Genomic DNA, 18,062 nt, shown 5'->3' on the forward strand with positions numbered 1-18,062 from the left:
TCCCGATGGACGATCAACAAGTTCCCAAGTTTCATTTTTCTACAAGGATTTCATCTCTTCATTCATAGCATTTTTCTACCTTGGGTTAGCTAAGGCTTCCTACACACTGTTAGGAATAGATACAACAGATAATTGATTTACAAATGACTTATTTGATTCTGACAAACGATGGTTAGACACATAATCACTCATGGGGTATTTAACTTTACTAGAAGGTTCCGGTTCATATGTTGTTTTAGGGATACCTTTGGTTTGACGCGGTGGTAGCTATTTTCTGGATGGTTTAGGAACATCTTCAACAAGCGATTGGTTTGGTGTATCGGCGACCTATGGAGTGAGGGATTTGGACGAAGATGGAGCTGCAACTTCATTTTCTTGGTGTTCATCACTACTTTGGTCCGAAGGTATACTACACAAATCTAATTCACCCACATTGTTTTCAGCCGATTCAGAGAGTTCCTCATTATCCACATCCTGATTACCAGGTTCAGAGAGTTCCCCTTTGGTAGAGATCAAAAAATTATAGTTCAGGCTTAGAGGAAAAATACATAGAGTCTTCATGAAAAATGACATCCAACGTAACAAACATGCGTTTGGTGGGAGGGTGATTGTAGCAGTACCTATTTTGAGAAGCAGCATATCCTAGAAAGACACAGCACAATGCTCGAGGAGTCAACTTGGTGCGTTGATGCTTATGAAGGTGTACAAATGCTACACAACCAAACACATGGGGAGGTAAGTTGGGGTGACGTGAGTAATAATTGCCTCAATGAAAGCCTGAGATGGTGTCCGAAAATCAATGGTGCTAGAAGGTACTCAGTTGATCAAATAAGTTGTAGAGGTAAATACGTGTCCCCAATAAGAAACCGGTATATGGGCTTTTGTCAACGAAGCACGGATAACCTCCAACAAGTGCTGATTTTTTTGGTTCGTAACCCTATTTTGCTAGGGTGTATCAAAACAAGTAGTTTGATGAATAGTTCCATGGGTTTCCAAATACCGCTTCAATTCAAGACTCGAATATTCACCTCCATTATCACTGTGGAATTCCTGAACCTGTGCATTGTACTGACTGTGAGCAATTTTATGAAAATTTTGAAATAACAAGTTTACATCACTTTTGGACTTCATCAAACATACCCAAGTCATCCTAATACAATCATCAATAAAAGTAACAAACCAACGTGATCCATCTAAGTTAGTAACTTTAGATGGACCCCAAACATTAGAATGTATGATCATAAAAGGAATTGGGCTCTTATTCAAAATTAATGGAAATGAAGCACGATGGCTCTTTGCAAGTTCACAAACATATCAATTTTTGCAAATAAATTAGGAAACAATTTCTTCAAGTAACCAAATGAAGCATGCTCCGGACGTCGATGCCATAACCATATCTCAGATTTCTTCTTTTCACCCTCAACACCGCCTATCATTAAAGCATGACGCAACTAGTTTGAACTCTTTGACACCAAGTCTAAGTAATACAGCTTCCCTCGCCTAACACTACAACCATTCGTTTGCCTTGTTTGGATGTCCTTAAACACACAAAAATCAGACCAGAAAATGACAACACAAAATAAGGCAGTGGTTATTTGGGAAACTGACAAGAGATTATAATATAAAGATGGAACAATCAAAATAGAATCTAAATTCAAAGTGTCAGTGAGGGACAAGGATCCTTCTCTAATAATAGGAATTGAGGTAGCATTGGTAGTGGAAACAAAATTTTGTGCAGAAGGTTTAAGAGGAAAGACTTGTTTAGAATCAAATGTCATATGGTCCGTAGCATCGGAATCAATCATCCATGCACTCTTAGAAACAGGTGCAGAAATATTTAAAACCTTACCATCATTACCTGCCACTGCTGCTAATGCTGAGAATGCTTCGGCAATATCATTCACTGTCTTTGTTTCAACAAGTGCAACAGTGGAGGTCTTCTTAGAATTCCTCTTCCATGAATCACGGTTATGATCCTACCATTCTAGATACCCCACAAGTTCGTAGCATCGATTTTTGGTATGACCACTTTGATTGCAGTGAGTGTATTTGTCGGAAGATTTATCGACACCAGTAGGACTCTTAAGAGGGACGGGCTTAGGTTGGTCCTGCTGGTGTTGAGAAGGCCAATTTTGATTAGAACGGTTTCGAATCACCATGGCGGAAGCTTCAAAATTTCCAAGTTCAACATTCATTGTCTCGCGTTGAACACATTCACGGCGGACAAGTGCATAACATTTCTCTAATGCAAGGATTTGATCCTTCCTCAAAATTTCACCACGGATTTGTTCAAATTCACCATCTAATCTAGTAAGAAAAATATGCATCTTTAGTCGTTGAACTGATTTCTGATAGGATGTAACATCTTTTTCACTCTCCATGATCACCTGATCACAATGCTCCAATTCACAAAAAATTTCAATCAACTCACCATAATACATATAGAGTGTTCTGCCACTCTATTTGACAGAGAAGGCCCTCTGGTTCAAGGTAAATACTTGTAATTCGTCAACTCCATCATAAAAAGCTTTAGAAAGAGCTTTCCAAATATCGCGAGTGGTGGGTAGGCAAATTTATCACTTCATAATGTCTGGGGACATAGAAATCAACAGCCATCTCTTGACCCTTTGATTGTCTGCATACCACTTTTCAAATCCAGCATCTGTCTCGGTTGGTGGTTGTGAATTGCCACGAATAAATGAGAGTTTCTCCTTCTCAGCAATATGCATCTCCATGATTTGAGACCACATATCATAATTGGTCTCATTGAGTACAATCCCTGCATTGAATGATGAGCCTTCGGATTGAATGATAATGGGAGCAGACTTGGTGCCAGATGTTTCAGAATCTGACTTGGCCATGGTTTGTTGGTGATATGGATTCAATGAAAGGATGATGGTGATTCTTTCAAGGCTCTAATAGCAACTTGCAAATTAGACTTTGAGAAGAATTTTTTTTTTTTTCATTTAAATTCAATACATTGTACAATTACTTATTTATATAGATAGATCACCAGTAAGTAGTAAGTCCTATAATTGAGCTATTCCTATAATCAAGCTGCAATCAAGCTATTTCCTAATCTACAGATAGAATAAGAGTATCTCTAATAATAGGAAATAATCACAAGAGATAATTTCTAAAATCTCTACATTACTCGTTGCCATCGAAGTTATACACAATTTCCAACAGTTTCTTCTCGTTGTCCTTTAGTATGTTCTACACAACGTGCTTCTTGTTCATGCCAAAACTGTTCCACGGTTTTTGCTCCACCTCGACATCATCAACATTGTACACTATGCTGGGCTCAGTTCCCTTCGTCACTGCCATTTTGCAGCTCTGTCTACCACGTCCAACTACCCCCAGATACTCGTAGTCGGACAACTTGTATTCGCATCTTAGCTTGTTCTTAATACATCTGACCAGCGATGTCATTTTAGGCCCAGGTCCGGAACTATCCGTCTTGTGCATCCTCGCGAGTTCAACCTCATCATCAACCAAAACATGGTTTACCACAGGCTACGCAACGGAGGAAATGTCACTGCTCTTCGATCCTTGTACAAGGGTACTTACCATAGTAATCCACGCGGTCAGAACTTAAATCTTCTACACAATCCATGTCAGCAACATAATCTGCTACGGGCTTAACAATGGCTTGCATTGTGTCTCACATGAATAGAGAATGTTATCCATTATCACTACTTGTAAAACCCAAGTTGTGTGTAGGATTATTTTATTGGATAGATTAGTAATTAAATTAATTTATATGGGTCATTTATTAATATCAAAGAATTAGTTATGAGATGGTATTATATTTCCTATTACTTAGATGGGTAATTTTGTAACTTTGTGAAATTAGGTTAATAAGCCCACCTATTGTGGCTTTAAGTCTTGGAAAACAAACAAAACAGAGGCTATGAATTGCTCCATAGGCGGCTAGGGTTTGAGAAGGTAAAAGAAAAAAGAAAAGAAAAAGAGAAGAGAGGTTCAAGTGAGGCTACAATAGGGTTTGAAGGCAGCACGTTGGTGATTTTGGGACACCCATTGGTTAAGGTAAAATCTGTCTTTACTGTTAATTATTAAGTTTATGTTGAGGAATTTAACAATCAATGCATTAAGGAGATTTGGAAGATCTATAGGTGCCTACTTAGGTTTTGAGAATTGGGTGCAATGTGTAAGTGTAACTTTGGGTGGGTAATAGAAACAATGGAGTATTGTATCATGGGTAAAGGTGTGTTTGGCTATAAAGTTGGGTTGAATGGTTTGATCTCTTGGATATTAAAGTAATACATTAATCTAATATAGTGGTGCTTTTGTGGGTATTTGTAACATGTAAAAAAATATTAATTTATTTGAGGTTTTATTTATTAGGTTTGTGTGATTGAAGTGGTGGAATTGGGTGTTTGGAGTTGGTGTTGGAGTGTTATTTCTAAGAGTTTGAGGTAAGTAACCCTCTATCACTGTTGGTTCATTTTTATTCCTATCGAATCGTTTAAAATCATAAATATTTATTTATATCCTTCATGTCCTCTTAAAATAAAATATGGGTCAAGTATAAACAACATCGAATATTATTATGAAAATTATTTGAATATTTGATGAAACTATTTTGAAAATTGTACTAAACATTTATTCTGAAAATATCGAATGTTTTATTTGAAAGTTGTGTATTGTTTGAATTTTGAACATCACTCTAGTCTGACTATGATTTGGACCCTAGCCAATGGGGGTTATTTATTGGCACAGAAACTAGTTTCTTTTGGGGCTTTACCACCGGCCTATGTGTGGTTCTGGGCCTTGTTACGGGCTAAGTGACCGTAGTCACCAAGACTTGGTTTTGTGAATTGCATCATTGAACCATTTGAATATCGAACCAGCAATTTTGAACAACGAAATTTCATCGAATTACCTTATTATCTTTTCAATTAAAATGTATTGCTACACTGTTTATTTTCAACTACGAAACCATCTTACAAAATAATTGTTCATTTATTGAATGGTAGCAAAAAATATATTTATTGGTTATTGACTATTTTTTTTGTATACTTGATCTAGCTAATAGTGATGGTTGGTTATTTACTGGGCTGTCTAGCTTACCCTTATTTTATTTTTCAGATTCTGAGGAGTAGAGCTGTGCTGGGTTTTTACTTGTGGGAGTGCCGAGAGTGGGACTATGATTTAAGTATTTGGATCATTATTATTATTATTATTTTTATTAGTGGACTTGGTGGACAATTTCATATGATAAGAATTATCTATTTGTATGGTTTTTAGCATTATGACATTTAAGGATTTAATTTGAGTATTTTACATTGTTGGTTATGTGTTGGATTCTTAGCCTTGCATGCTCACTTGAATGAGTGTGCGGCGTTGTCACGGAGCTTGGGGCGTGACACTGCTAGTCACGTTTCCTGACCCAGTGCTTCTTGTAGAACGACCGTCTGACAGTGTACGCAGAATTGAACCATTATTCACAACGAATTGTGTGACTTCGTGTGCCTTACGATCATCCACGTGGTCCTCCAACTCTGATATTCTTTCTTTTAACTGTCCAACTAGTTTGATTTCAACGTCCTTTGCTACAATAATACTATCAAACGCAATAAACAGATTGGTGACATGTGCTCCAAGTATACCCTCTATGGATGCAACTCGACCATCCAACTCACGTACCCTTACTAATTTCGCACACACTTCGCTCTTCAATTAAGTAATTTTGTGCATAGCCTTTGTTAGTTTCTCATTCGTATCATCTAGGTTATTGTGAATGGTGTCATTTTGTAGTGTGCTTGTAGACGTCCCCCGAACGCCCCGGGAGGGTGAGCTCCCGTTCTGTTCATTTGGGGTCACTACAGCTCGGACTCTCAAATTTGTCACGGTTCTAAATCTTGAACCAAAGAGTCCAAATCCGGCAAATCGTTTTGAGAAAACAGATTTTTGAAAGAAGTGCCAAACATGGACTGCTTTGCCAGATTACAGAGTCGCCACCTAAATATTTTTTAATAGAGAAATTTAGGAAACCCTGACTCGGTGCCGAAGGCCACATGTCCGTCATCACCGGAGTTGTCTCGGCTCGGGAGCTTGGGTACGATCGGGGAAGGTCAGCTATGAGCACCCCCTTTCGCCTGGTCCGAAGACCGGCCTCTACTAACCATGATATCCGATTTTGAAAACGTTATGTGTTCTTATTCCATTTATTAGCCTAGAATTACTATGTTATGCGCGCAGCAAACAAGTATAGACTAGATTGCCTAATTTGGAAACAAGCATTGCATATCCGTTTGTTTTGAAAAGTGCTTTGGAATTTGCTACCCGCAAGTAGGCTAAAATATGGATTTCAACGAGTTTTTCCAACTCAAACAATCCAACCTTCACCCACATGCATTCAAACAGTAATAACACGTAAGCATTTAGCCGCATGGCAAGCATACTGTCATGGCAACATTCACACGCATGCGAGATGCTAAAGCATAAATACTTACATCGTACTCCGTGCCAAAACAAAGAACTCGTTAGCAAACATGCATGATCCAAGTCCATGTTAAGTGCCTAAGGCATCGCATACAAAATGTTGCTAGAATAGGCTCGGCTAACCTAAACATGGCATGTGAAAATGCGCAACTATCACATATTCAGTTTTGAATTTGAAGTACACATGCAGTTAGCGTGATGTACCGAGCCTAATGCATGCAATACAAATGCATGAATGCACGCATGCATAGCATAAAGTATGCTAAATTAAACGTGCCCTAATCTACCATCAAAGCAGGTAAATAATAGGGAAGAAAGAAGTAGGGGTTGGAAGACATACACACCACTCACACACGCTTATTACAGATTTGCCCTCGCTCGGAGGGACCGAATAAATATTACAAATTAATTAACTACGCAAGCTAATTAAATATTACAAATTGATTAATTAATTAACAAATTAACTAATCTAAGAAAATAGTAAATCGCCTCGGGAAATGTGTCGCCATGCATAGGCTGCCTCTGTTTTCCTTCCTCCACTCCTCTGGAGGCTGCCAAAACCTCAGGACTGCTTCCTTGGATGCTGGGAGACATCACCGGCTGCATGGAATTGCCACCGGCAGTGTGGTATGGCCACCGGCACAAAATGAAGCTGTCGGCAGAGAAATGATTGCCGGTCGGCACTTTACACTGCCGGTCGGCAGGGTGTTCCTGCAGAATCTGCAAATGACAGCAACAGAGGGCAAGGCAAAGCATGGCAACACAATTCAAGGCATATATGCACCATTCATGTCCCTTATCATGGTAATGACTCAAAGGGACATGTGCCTCAATTCTTGGACCACCAATCACGCATTTCCATGCATGATGGCCCAAGGAATCAAGTATGCAACTTTCATGTCAAATGAAATGCAACCCAATCAAACAAACTAGGGCCCAATTCCTATCATCAAGTCAAGGAACAAGGCATGCATGCAAGATGCAATGCAACCTAGACATGCAAGCTAAGGATGCAACATGGCATGGCAACAAACTTATGCAAGCATACAAGCAAACATGGGGCCATGCAAATGGATGCAAAGATGGACTTATGCATGAATTAGGCAGCCCTAAATAGGCCTAAAACAGTGGCCAAAATGCCCAAAAATGGAGGCTAAACACACATGCACACGTACACATGTTATGGTCCAAGCATCAAGCATTAAGCAAGCAACATTCGAGCACACTCGCAAAGGGATTTCATGGACAATTAGTATGCAACATGAGCTCTAAAATCATGCTATAAAATGATGCCAAATCATGTTAAACAAGATAAGCAAATGTATGCAAGCATGGTCCAAACACTTGAGGCAAGTCATGAAGCTTTGAAGCACATTTAGCACAACAATCATGGCATGCATTAAACAACTAAAAACAGATTTTAAGCATGTTAAAACAAGGCTAAAGGACTACTTAGATGGCATCTAAGTGACTCAAAACTTAGAGGCATGCACAATGGTCAAAACATGGAGCATACAACGCATGCTTCCAAAGCATTAAAGAGGCATGCAAGGCAGTCACACAAGCATGAAAATGGGACTGAAATAGCATGTATGATGGTCCCAAATCACCAAATCAATGCAAAGATGCCATGCTATACATGCACACATTTAAGGCCAACAAGCCAAAATGCAAAGGGGCTATATGATGCATGCCAAATCCGACCCAAACACTTATGGACAGACCTAAAGCATGTCAAGATAAGCACAAAATCTTCACAAATGTAAGCCTAAAACATGCTAGAAACAAAGGCACACAACCTAAGGCATGTTAAGGGATCACAAGGCATTACATGGCAACTATGCTATGCATGCATGGAGTACCAAAACCAATTTAAAATCATGTTATATGATGGAAATATAAGCATGAAAAACAGCCTGTACATGCTCAACACACACTCAAACATAGGCTCCCTTTAGAGGCCAAAACATGCCCTTTTCAAGGACAACAAGGAGAGGGGATGGCCCTCTCCTTTTGGAGACTTCAAGGCACCATCTCCACCACTGAAATCCTTCAAGATTTCAGTGGTGAAGAGGCCCAAACACCAAAGTCCCGAAACTAGCACAAAATAGCACAAAATGAGGCCTTTCAAGGCCTAAGAGGGGTCAAGCACCCTCAAACCAAAAAACACTCTTAATAAACAATCAAGAGGGCCTAAAAATAGAACTTTTTTGTGTTATACAATAAGCACGAAAATAGCTCTAAGATAGGTAGAAAATCAATACAAAAATGGGGAATAATGGGACTAGATTCTTACCCTTGATGACCCCTATACAAATGGTGCTCCAATGACCCTCCTTGGCTTGAATCCAACACCAAAACTTCAAAATCAGTCCCTTAGAACCTCAGTTTCAAGAGAAAGGTGAAACACTAGGTGCTTGTGTGCAATAGTATGGACTAAAACACACACAAGAGATAATATAGAGATAGGATGTGTATGCAACTCTAACCCTAGAACTCAAACCCTAAAAATGGCTATCTAAGCTCTCAAAATATCTCAAGTCTCTAACCTAAGTGTCTAACCTAGCAACAAGAGAGAGTCCCTCTCTATATAGAAGCTTTTTGTCTTGTAAAGCTTACAAGACAAGCTTCATAAGAGGGAGATCCCTCCATACATGTGTATGGAGGGGAGCAAAAGCAAGACAGCTGTCTTAAAATATCTGCAAAAGCAGATGCACAGTAATCGGCCGGCCAAAAATACCATCTTGGCAAAAAAGAGTGCCGGCCGGTACTAAATAGTGCTGACCGGCAACAAATAGTGCCGGCCGGCAATATACATTGCCGGTGGCAGCAAAAACCAGCCGGTGGCCTCTAGCCACTGCCGGTGGTGTGTGGGGATGTCTCACAAGGCATTCCCTGCCCCTCCAAGGCAAAACACAAGTGTTTGGTGTGAAACCAGACACTAAACAGTCGAGTTCGGAGATTCTGAGGCAAGGCGCGCGAGCCAAGACCTTCGGGAACTCCAAACAAACACAAACATGGATAATCACCGAGTGTTCAAACGGTGACGTGCAAGTCTTGAGGACGGTCAAAAATGGGGTGTCTACAGTGCTTGACAGGTGTAATAGATTTGGGAATAATACCGGCCACATTTTTTCGATTACCAAAATCTCCGTCCCCTCATTTCTCACTATCCGCTAGGTATGTTCACTGTGTCGTTGGCTGCATTAAATTCTACATCACGACCATTAGGTGAATCTGGTTGCCAACAATTAAAGCTAGGCTCCACGACGTCCACATCATCCACTTCCATATCAGCACCATGCCCATTCTACACATCTACCGGCTCAACCTCCAACACTGCTCTCCTGTCCTGAATAGGTACATCCCCATATGGCGTCGTCTTCACAAAATAACACTCAATGATTGTCCCCTGCAGCTTCTCATAGTTCACCTGCACAATTTACATAATGGGACAAACATCATTTTCCAAATGTTTGTCACAAAAATCACACATCAGTGCTACATTATCCGTGTCATACATCAACGGTACTCTTTGTTGATAGGTCTACACCTTTCAACTGGTTAATTAGTGCTCAAATGTTCCATCTGCAGAATCTTGGTGACACATTACGCCTTTTCAATTCCATGGACGTGTTCCAAAATGAGAAACCACAAACACAAAATAATGCAAACTATTAAATAAACTCATCAAATTGATAGGTTTGTTTGTGAATAGGTTGTTTACATACGTTTAGTGTTAGGAAAATGTAACAGTAATGCAACTACACACCCGATAACTTTTTCCGACCTAGTGTGCAGCTCATTAAACGAACCAATTATTGTGTTTTGAATCGTTACAGTCCAGTCGTACAAACGTAAACTTTCTAGTTTATCAATTATGCGCACGAACGCTCGCCCGATCAACTCACCCCCACCTGATCGACTCACACATAGTAGCGAAAAAAAGTTTTGCGCAAATGTACAAACATAAGAGCTTTGTGACATCCTCTTCGTCATGCTCGGTTGTGCAATGCCACTACTAGCAGATCTTTGACTAATTTCGACAAGATTCGACCAATGTTCGGGCACTATCACTGGATGAAATCGGATGGTGCTTTCACCCTGTGCACCAAATGTAACTTATCTTTGCCACATTAGATACCAAACATTAGACGGATGTCACTGTTTCTTAATGGCAGCCCGCTACCCCCAACGTAAAACTTTTCGTCGACCGAATTGTCTGTATTATTTTGCATACCATGGCATCACACTTTTTTAAGGCTTTTGGATCTAAATTATGCTTACGGATTGCCTCAATCATTAGCCAAAATGGGGTTTTTTGCAATTACCGGATATGTCTAACACCAAACTCTAACTCAAGCACGGTATTGATCACCCTAGCTGTGACAACCCTACTCTGTGTTATGTTAATTAATCTCAGTTATGCTAATTAATCTTAATTATACTTATAATTACATGCTTGATATGATTTTAAGTGCTAATTATACGATTATATGTGTTTTTGGAACTATATCGGTCCACCATAGGAAAATCTATCCTGTAAGCTTCTATAAATTGAAAATTGAGGGCCGTAGAGGTGTCAGAAACCACAATTGATTGTACCATTGTGATTAGCATAATTTTTAGAGCCTATGGTGAAATTTAATTAAAAGTTTATTCGGATCGAATTAATTAAATTAAATTGATTAAAATAGGCACAATCAATTAGTTCTAATTAAGTTTGATTAAGGAAATATATATATATATATATATAAGTTAAATGCACTTAAGCTCATATTATAAGCTCAAAATCTGAAATACACTCTAGACAGAGAGAGTGAGCCGATTATAGATATAGGGAGAACACAATTTGAAGGATTTAGCTCAAGCTTGGAGGATTAAAGAGAATTCATTCAAGAACTAGCTAGAATTTGGAAGATTGAAGGCTCCAAGTGAGTATTTGAACTCTAATCCATGAATTAAAGTTCATGAATATGTGTATTCAAGAAGAATTGGTGCCAAACTACATATGCACGCATAATTTTGTTAAACTTCATGACTTTGATCATCATTTGTATCACTTGACATGGAATTAGAGTCTATATTTCACATGCATGAATCATCCTTGAATATATGAATCTTGGTTGCATGTGTTATGAAGTTGTCAAGAAGAATATGAAATGATTTGGGATTTGGATCATAGTTTTGGACAAATTAGACTCAATTTACCTATGTTCTCATGTTGTATAATGTCTTTCCATGTCTTTGTACCAAAAACACGAGCTTTAGACCTTTAACCATCAAGTTTGAGCTTCAAACACAATTCTGGAGATTCCGAAATACGGTCTGTCCGTTCAAGTGAGGAAAGCGTCGCTCGAGCATAAAAATCAAGCTCTTAGAAGTTTTACAGAGAATTGCACGGTGGTTTGAGCAGCAAACCTTGCGCTCGAGTAAACCCTATTTTACGAAGCACGTTGCTCGAGCGACAGAAGTCTCGCTCGAGCGTAAAATTCATGTAACCAGTACTTTTGTAGAGTTTTACAGACCACTCGAGCGACCAAAGCTGCGCTTGAGCATGGTGCCCTGTTTCAAAATTTTTTGGAAAATAGTATTATGTTCCAATTTCTGTTCTCTTCCATTTTTGAGTATTCTTAGGCACACATTGAGCATCCTAAATGAATTAAAGGACACGAAAGAAGCCTAAGAACATTAAGCAAACTAAAGAACGGATTGAATTGATTTTGACTGAGGTAGTAGGTAATCTCTTGATTACTGGCCGGTTGTGACTCTAATCCATAGGGGCAGGTTTGGGTCATGACAGAGTGGTATCAGAGCACGAGTAATAACTCACACACCTGTCCAAATGAGTAGTAAAGTGTCTAGAAAAGATCTAAGTTGCATTCATATGATAAATGTATACTTGAATGCATTGAGGAATTGTTAAGTGATTCGAAGTATGCAACTATATGATATATATAACTGTTGCCTGATTGTATGAATGTGCTCTTTTGTATATGAATATTGTGTATATCTTCTATATGAAATATAATGCAAGTCTTATTAGATAATGGTGAGAACAAGAGCCGATAAGCTAGAAGAATCCTCTACTACTCGGCTAGACCGAATGACCGAATGGAGAGAATGATGCAAGTTATGGCAGAAACACTAAGGCAACAACAATGGCAACACCCGTAACCCCCATCTCTGGTGCAACCTATACCGGATTTGCAAAATGATAACCGAATAATAGCCCTTACTAAAGAAAATAAGAAAATGAAGGCACCATTGTTCCACGGGGGTGTGGACCCATTGAAGGCCGAAGCTTGGGTCCTTGGTATTGAAAATTTATTTGAGGTATTTGCATGCCTGGAGACACAGAAAGTATAATTGGCCACCTTTACATTGGAAGATGAAGCAAGAAGGTGGTGGATGTTAATCTGTGATGATAACAAGGGCATTAACTGGGTACAGTTTCTTGCACTCTTTTATGAGAAATGCTTTCCACAGTGTGTCCTTGATAGAAAGGTGTCAGAATTTGAAGGACTAAAGCAAGGCAATTTGACTGTAGCTGGGTATGAAGCTAAGTTCACTGAATTGGCTAGATTCGCTCCATATATGGTTGACACCGACTATAAAAAGGCGAGAAAGTTTGAAAATGGTCTTCGTAATGACATTTTGGAAAGGGTGAATGTGCTAAAATAACCCACTTATGTTGATGTGTTAGATCAAGCTTTAATATTAGAAGCTAACATGGCCAATCGAGGTAAACCACCAGCTGACTGGAAGGCTAAGAGGCAAGGCTTTTTCTCAGGGAAGAAATCATCAAAGAAACAAAACATGAGGTCCTCAAGCACTTCGGGCTCCACCAGAAATACAACACCAACATGTACTCAATGTGGTAAGAAGCATCGAGAGGTTTGTTATTGTATTTCTGAGGCATGCTATAGATGTGGTGAAATGGGGCATATGGCAAGGGATTGCACCCAAATTGAACAGCAAAAAAGTGGGAAACCAGCCGTTAGTTTAACCGGATCCATCCCAAAATCACGGTAATACTACGAGGCCTGCTACTACCAGAGACACAATGAGACAGGGGAGAGTCTTTGCACTTGTCTAAGGGGACACACTGTAATGACCCTCACGCTATCCTCACCATACTTATATGCATTCATGAGATTCTGTCTTGTAAACTTGCATTTCGAGTCTTGTCCTTGCTCGTTTAAGTGTTACAACACGTTTTGAACCTTGCTTGGTGTGAGTTTAGCCGAGGTCATCTTTAGTCTAGAACTTCCTTGGAACTACTTTGTTTGATCTCTAACTTTGCCTTGACATACTGGCCGAGATGTCATTATCTAGGCCGAGGTGTTCATCACCAAGGCCGAGCTGTGAATTATCTGGGCCAAGATGTTACCTTTACACCCAAGTGATCCTATCTCGGAGTGGTATGACCTAGACCGAGGTGTGGCACATCTAGGCCAAGGTGTGGCACAGCTTAGTCAAGTGTTGTCCTTCCTAGCCGAGGTCATTGTTCTCTGCTTGCCGATGTCTTGTTCTTAGCCGAGATCATTACTCGCCAGAGTGCCCATGCCGTCTTGCTTGTTAAACACACTTTGTCATAGTTTTGTCTTGTCACTCAGCCACCTTTCTGTGTAGCACCAACCAGCCGCTGCCACGTGCCTCTGTAGAGGGTTAAGTCAGCCAGCAGACTTAGAAATGTATCATTTGCTATACATCTTTGTTGGTGAAGAGAGAGAAGCTCTAGAAGAAGTTTAGAGTGAGAGAGTGAGTTCGAGCTTGATTCCTAGAGATCAAACCATTAGATTCGCGTATTGAGGTTAGATTCTTGATCTACTCTTGTCATTTTTATTGATCATCTAGCTGTATTGCATGATCAAACTCGTTTTGCATGTCATGCATCGATTTAAAGTTGGTTTCGGAAAGAGAAAAATGGTGTCCATGTGTCCTTGAAAGAAAAGCCTTGTTTGATCTGAAACCTTGCATCAAGCTTCGTGTTTTTGTGTTTGTCCTCATTAGGTCCTGGAATGTAGGTACCCAGGTCCATGTTTTTGAACTCATAGCATGAAATCTCAGATTTTGTAATAGCAAATCACGATCTTTGCATTCATCTCCCTCATGTGCATGTTCTTCATGTTCTTCAAGAAAGGGGAAACACAGACTTTTCCGACTTCACTCCTTTGAATGTGACCATCGGGGCCACACCTCGGCCAGAGGATGTAGAACCTCGGCCTAGACCTGGTAGTCGCCCAGCCTGTTTTCCGAACTAAAGAATTGTGTTTGTCTTGATTTGACTTAGTCTCGGGGAATACAGAGATCATTTGCATGCATGTGTAACTTCCTTGAAAGTGCATCCAATAGACTTTGCCATGTGTTTGTAGGGTTTGGACTTGCCTCGACCCCGACGTTTGAAGAACTAAGTGAGTGGCATTTTAAATAAAGCTATGTTATAATGCTTTGATAAAAGTCTTGTTTTGCTTCGTTTTAGAAAGTATTTGTAAGCATGAATGGTTATTCCTAATTGGAATATATATATATATATATTATCTTGTTTTGATGACATTCTTGGAAAGTCCGTACGTGCTAAGGGACTATAAGCGTTTGTAGCACAAAGTTTGGAAGTCCGTACGTGCTAAGGGACTATAAGCGTTTGTAGCACAAAGTTTGGAAGTCCGTACGTGCTAGGGTACTCTAAGCATTAGTAACACGAGTCCTTAGTGTCCGGGGACTATAATGCAACGACACCATTGAATTGAGATATCTCCCTTGTCTTGCCTTGTCTTGCCTTGCTTGCCACTGACGGTTTACCGAGTGGGTTTTGTTTGCCGAGATGTCATCACTTGTATTATAATGATGTTAGTAAGCATCCTTTGAAGCTTGACAGATTGGGAAGATGGACTCGGTTCATCCCTTGACTTGTACCAACTATGTTATGTATTGTTTGATAAAGATCTTGAATACCAGTCATACAAACCCCTTTATTTCTTATACCATTCACTGAGTATCCAAGCTCACCCTCTCTATATATATGTAGGTGATGAGCAGGAAGGCGGTGACACCTAGGTGTGACTCGCAAGCTTGTTTTGGGTTTTGTTATGTCGGCTTAACTTGTATTCACGTCGGCAGTCTTGAAAATCATGCTTCTCGGCTTATAATGCTTGTTATGTACACATGTCGGCTGGAGAAGCCTTTTGATCAAGATGTAAAAATGTATTTTGTACTTTATTGTATTTTTGTATCCAAGTTGTAATATTATATAAAGTTGTATGCCATTCCATGTAACTTACGCACTGCTCTTATGGACCACCTGTATTTTAAGATTATTGCTTCTGCACTTGTGAGCCCCATATATATATAATTATACTCTGTTAGTGTGTGAATTTAGAAAGATGGCCTTCGGTAATCTCAGATTACTGGCCATCACGGCACTAAACTACTAGGGGCGGTTTGGGGTCGTGATAGATTGGTATCAGAGCACGCGTTCCTTATAGTACGATATTCACACATTGTGAGTCTTAAAGAGCATAGGATGTCCCTTAGAAGGATGTTAGGATTGCATCATGTTGCTTGCTACTTGACAAGGTGTACGTCATTTCAGCATAATCATTTGTTATTTGCATACATGGTTCTTGGTTCAGTTTGTTTTAAGGTTGTATTTTGCCTACTCATAGCATCATGAGGAGAGGTTGACCATTAGTTGGCCGAGATCAATCAGAGGATAGATTGGACAGACTGGAAAGACTGGTTGAAGGTTTAACTCACGAGTTGAGGCAGATGAGGCAACAGAATGCAAGTGCTACATCAACCCCGGCCGAACAGACAGATGGCCGACATGTAGCTCCACCTCTTCCAGTGCCCCAAGTGCCTCCACAGCCAGCCTTGTATGGGGAAGGGACGATCACTTTGATTAAAGAGTTCAAGAAGATGAACCCACCGAGATTCGCAGGGGGCATAGAACCGATGAAGGCCGAGGCGTGGGTTTTAGAAATGGAAAAGTTGTTCGAAATCTTTTCTAGCACCGACCCTCAGAAGGTGACATTAGCAGCATTCACATTAGACAACGACGCTCGAAGGTGGTGGATGATGATTTGGGAGGCTAATCCTGGTTTAACTTGGGCCAGATTTTTAGAACTGTTTTACAACAAGCATTTTCCGCTTAGCGTTCGAGATCGCAAGACCACAGAGTTCCAGACTCTGACACAAGGCAACAGAACAGTGGCAGAGTACGACCGTGCCTTCACCGAATTGGTGAGATATGCGCCTCATATGGTCAGTGATGAGTATAGGAAAGCTAGGAAGTTTGAAAGTGGACTACGTGGACCAATTCAGGATCGGGTCAACATGCTCAACATGCCGACTTACGCCGAGGTGTTAGACAAGGCCATCTTGGCGGAAGCCAACTTAAACCGATATCAAAGTTCAGGAGAGAGTCAGAGGAAGAGACAGAACTATGAAAGTCGTCGGATGCCGCTTAATGCCAAGAAGAAAGCGAATGTGGGCGGTTCCAGCAACACAGATCGGGATGGAAATACTAAGCCGACGTGTGCGAGTTATGGGAAGCCGCATCTCGGGGTTTGTCGCTGGGCGACAGGAGCTTGCTTTGAATGTGGCGAGATGGGCCACCGCGTGAAGGACTGTCCAAAGGCAAGAGCTGGTGATGGTAAGAAAAATGGGAGCACCTCGGGCTCTGCACAAGGAAGCAACGTCGGAAGGACACAGACGAGACAGGGCAGAGTTTTTGCTCTAGTGCCAGGAGACACCCAGAATACTGAAACGGTAGTGTCAGGTACACTCTCAATTTGCTCTCAAGTTGCATACGACTTGATTGATTCGGGCTCTACACATTCTTTTGTATCTGTTAAATTTGCCGAGAAGTTGAACAGACCGTTAGAACCCCTTGATTATGTACTATCTGTATCTACTCCATCTGGGGGAACTATAATTATTGCATCCATATATAGGGCGTGTGTTGTGGTGATTGAGGATGTAGAATTATTAGCCGATTTGATGCCATTAAGCATGACTCACTTCGATGTCATATTGGGGATGGATTGGTTAGTAGCGCATCATGCATCCATTAATTGTGTCACTAAGAGCGTTACGTTGAAGACCCTGAATAGAGCCGAGGTCTTTTTCCAGGGTAAAGGAGTAGTACCTCCACCCTACTTGATCTCATCCATGAAAGCCTATAAGTTGATCCAAAAAGGGTGTCAGGGTTATTTGTGCAGTATACTAAGTGATTTGAATGGAGGTGTCGAGTTAGCCGACATACCAGTTGTTAAGGAGTTTCCCGACGTTTTTCCAAATGAGCTGCCTGGCCACCTAGTCGATAGAGAAATAGAGTTTACCGTGGACCTCGTGTTGGGAACGCAACCTATCTCCAAAACACCCTATAGGATGGCCCCTGCTGAACTTAGAGAACTGAAATTACAGTTATAAGAATTGTTGGATAAAGGATTCGTTAGGCCGAGCACTTCACCGTGGGGAGCACCCGTTTTGTTTGTTAAGAAGAAGGATGGCACCCTTCACCTTTGCATTGATTACAGAGAACTTAATAAGGTGACCATCAAGAACAAGTACCCATTGCCTAGGATTGA

The sequence above is a fragment of the Camellia sinensis genome, chromosome 10 (assembly GCF_055761805.1).
Source record: "Camellia sinensis isolate YWXY chromosome 10, ASM5576180v1, whole genome shotgun sequence".
Taxonomy (NCBI): domain Eukaryota; kingdom Viridiplantae; phylum Streptophyta; class Magnoliopsida; order Ericales; family Theaceae; genus Camellia; species Camellia sinensis.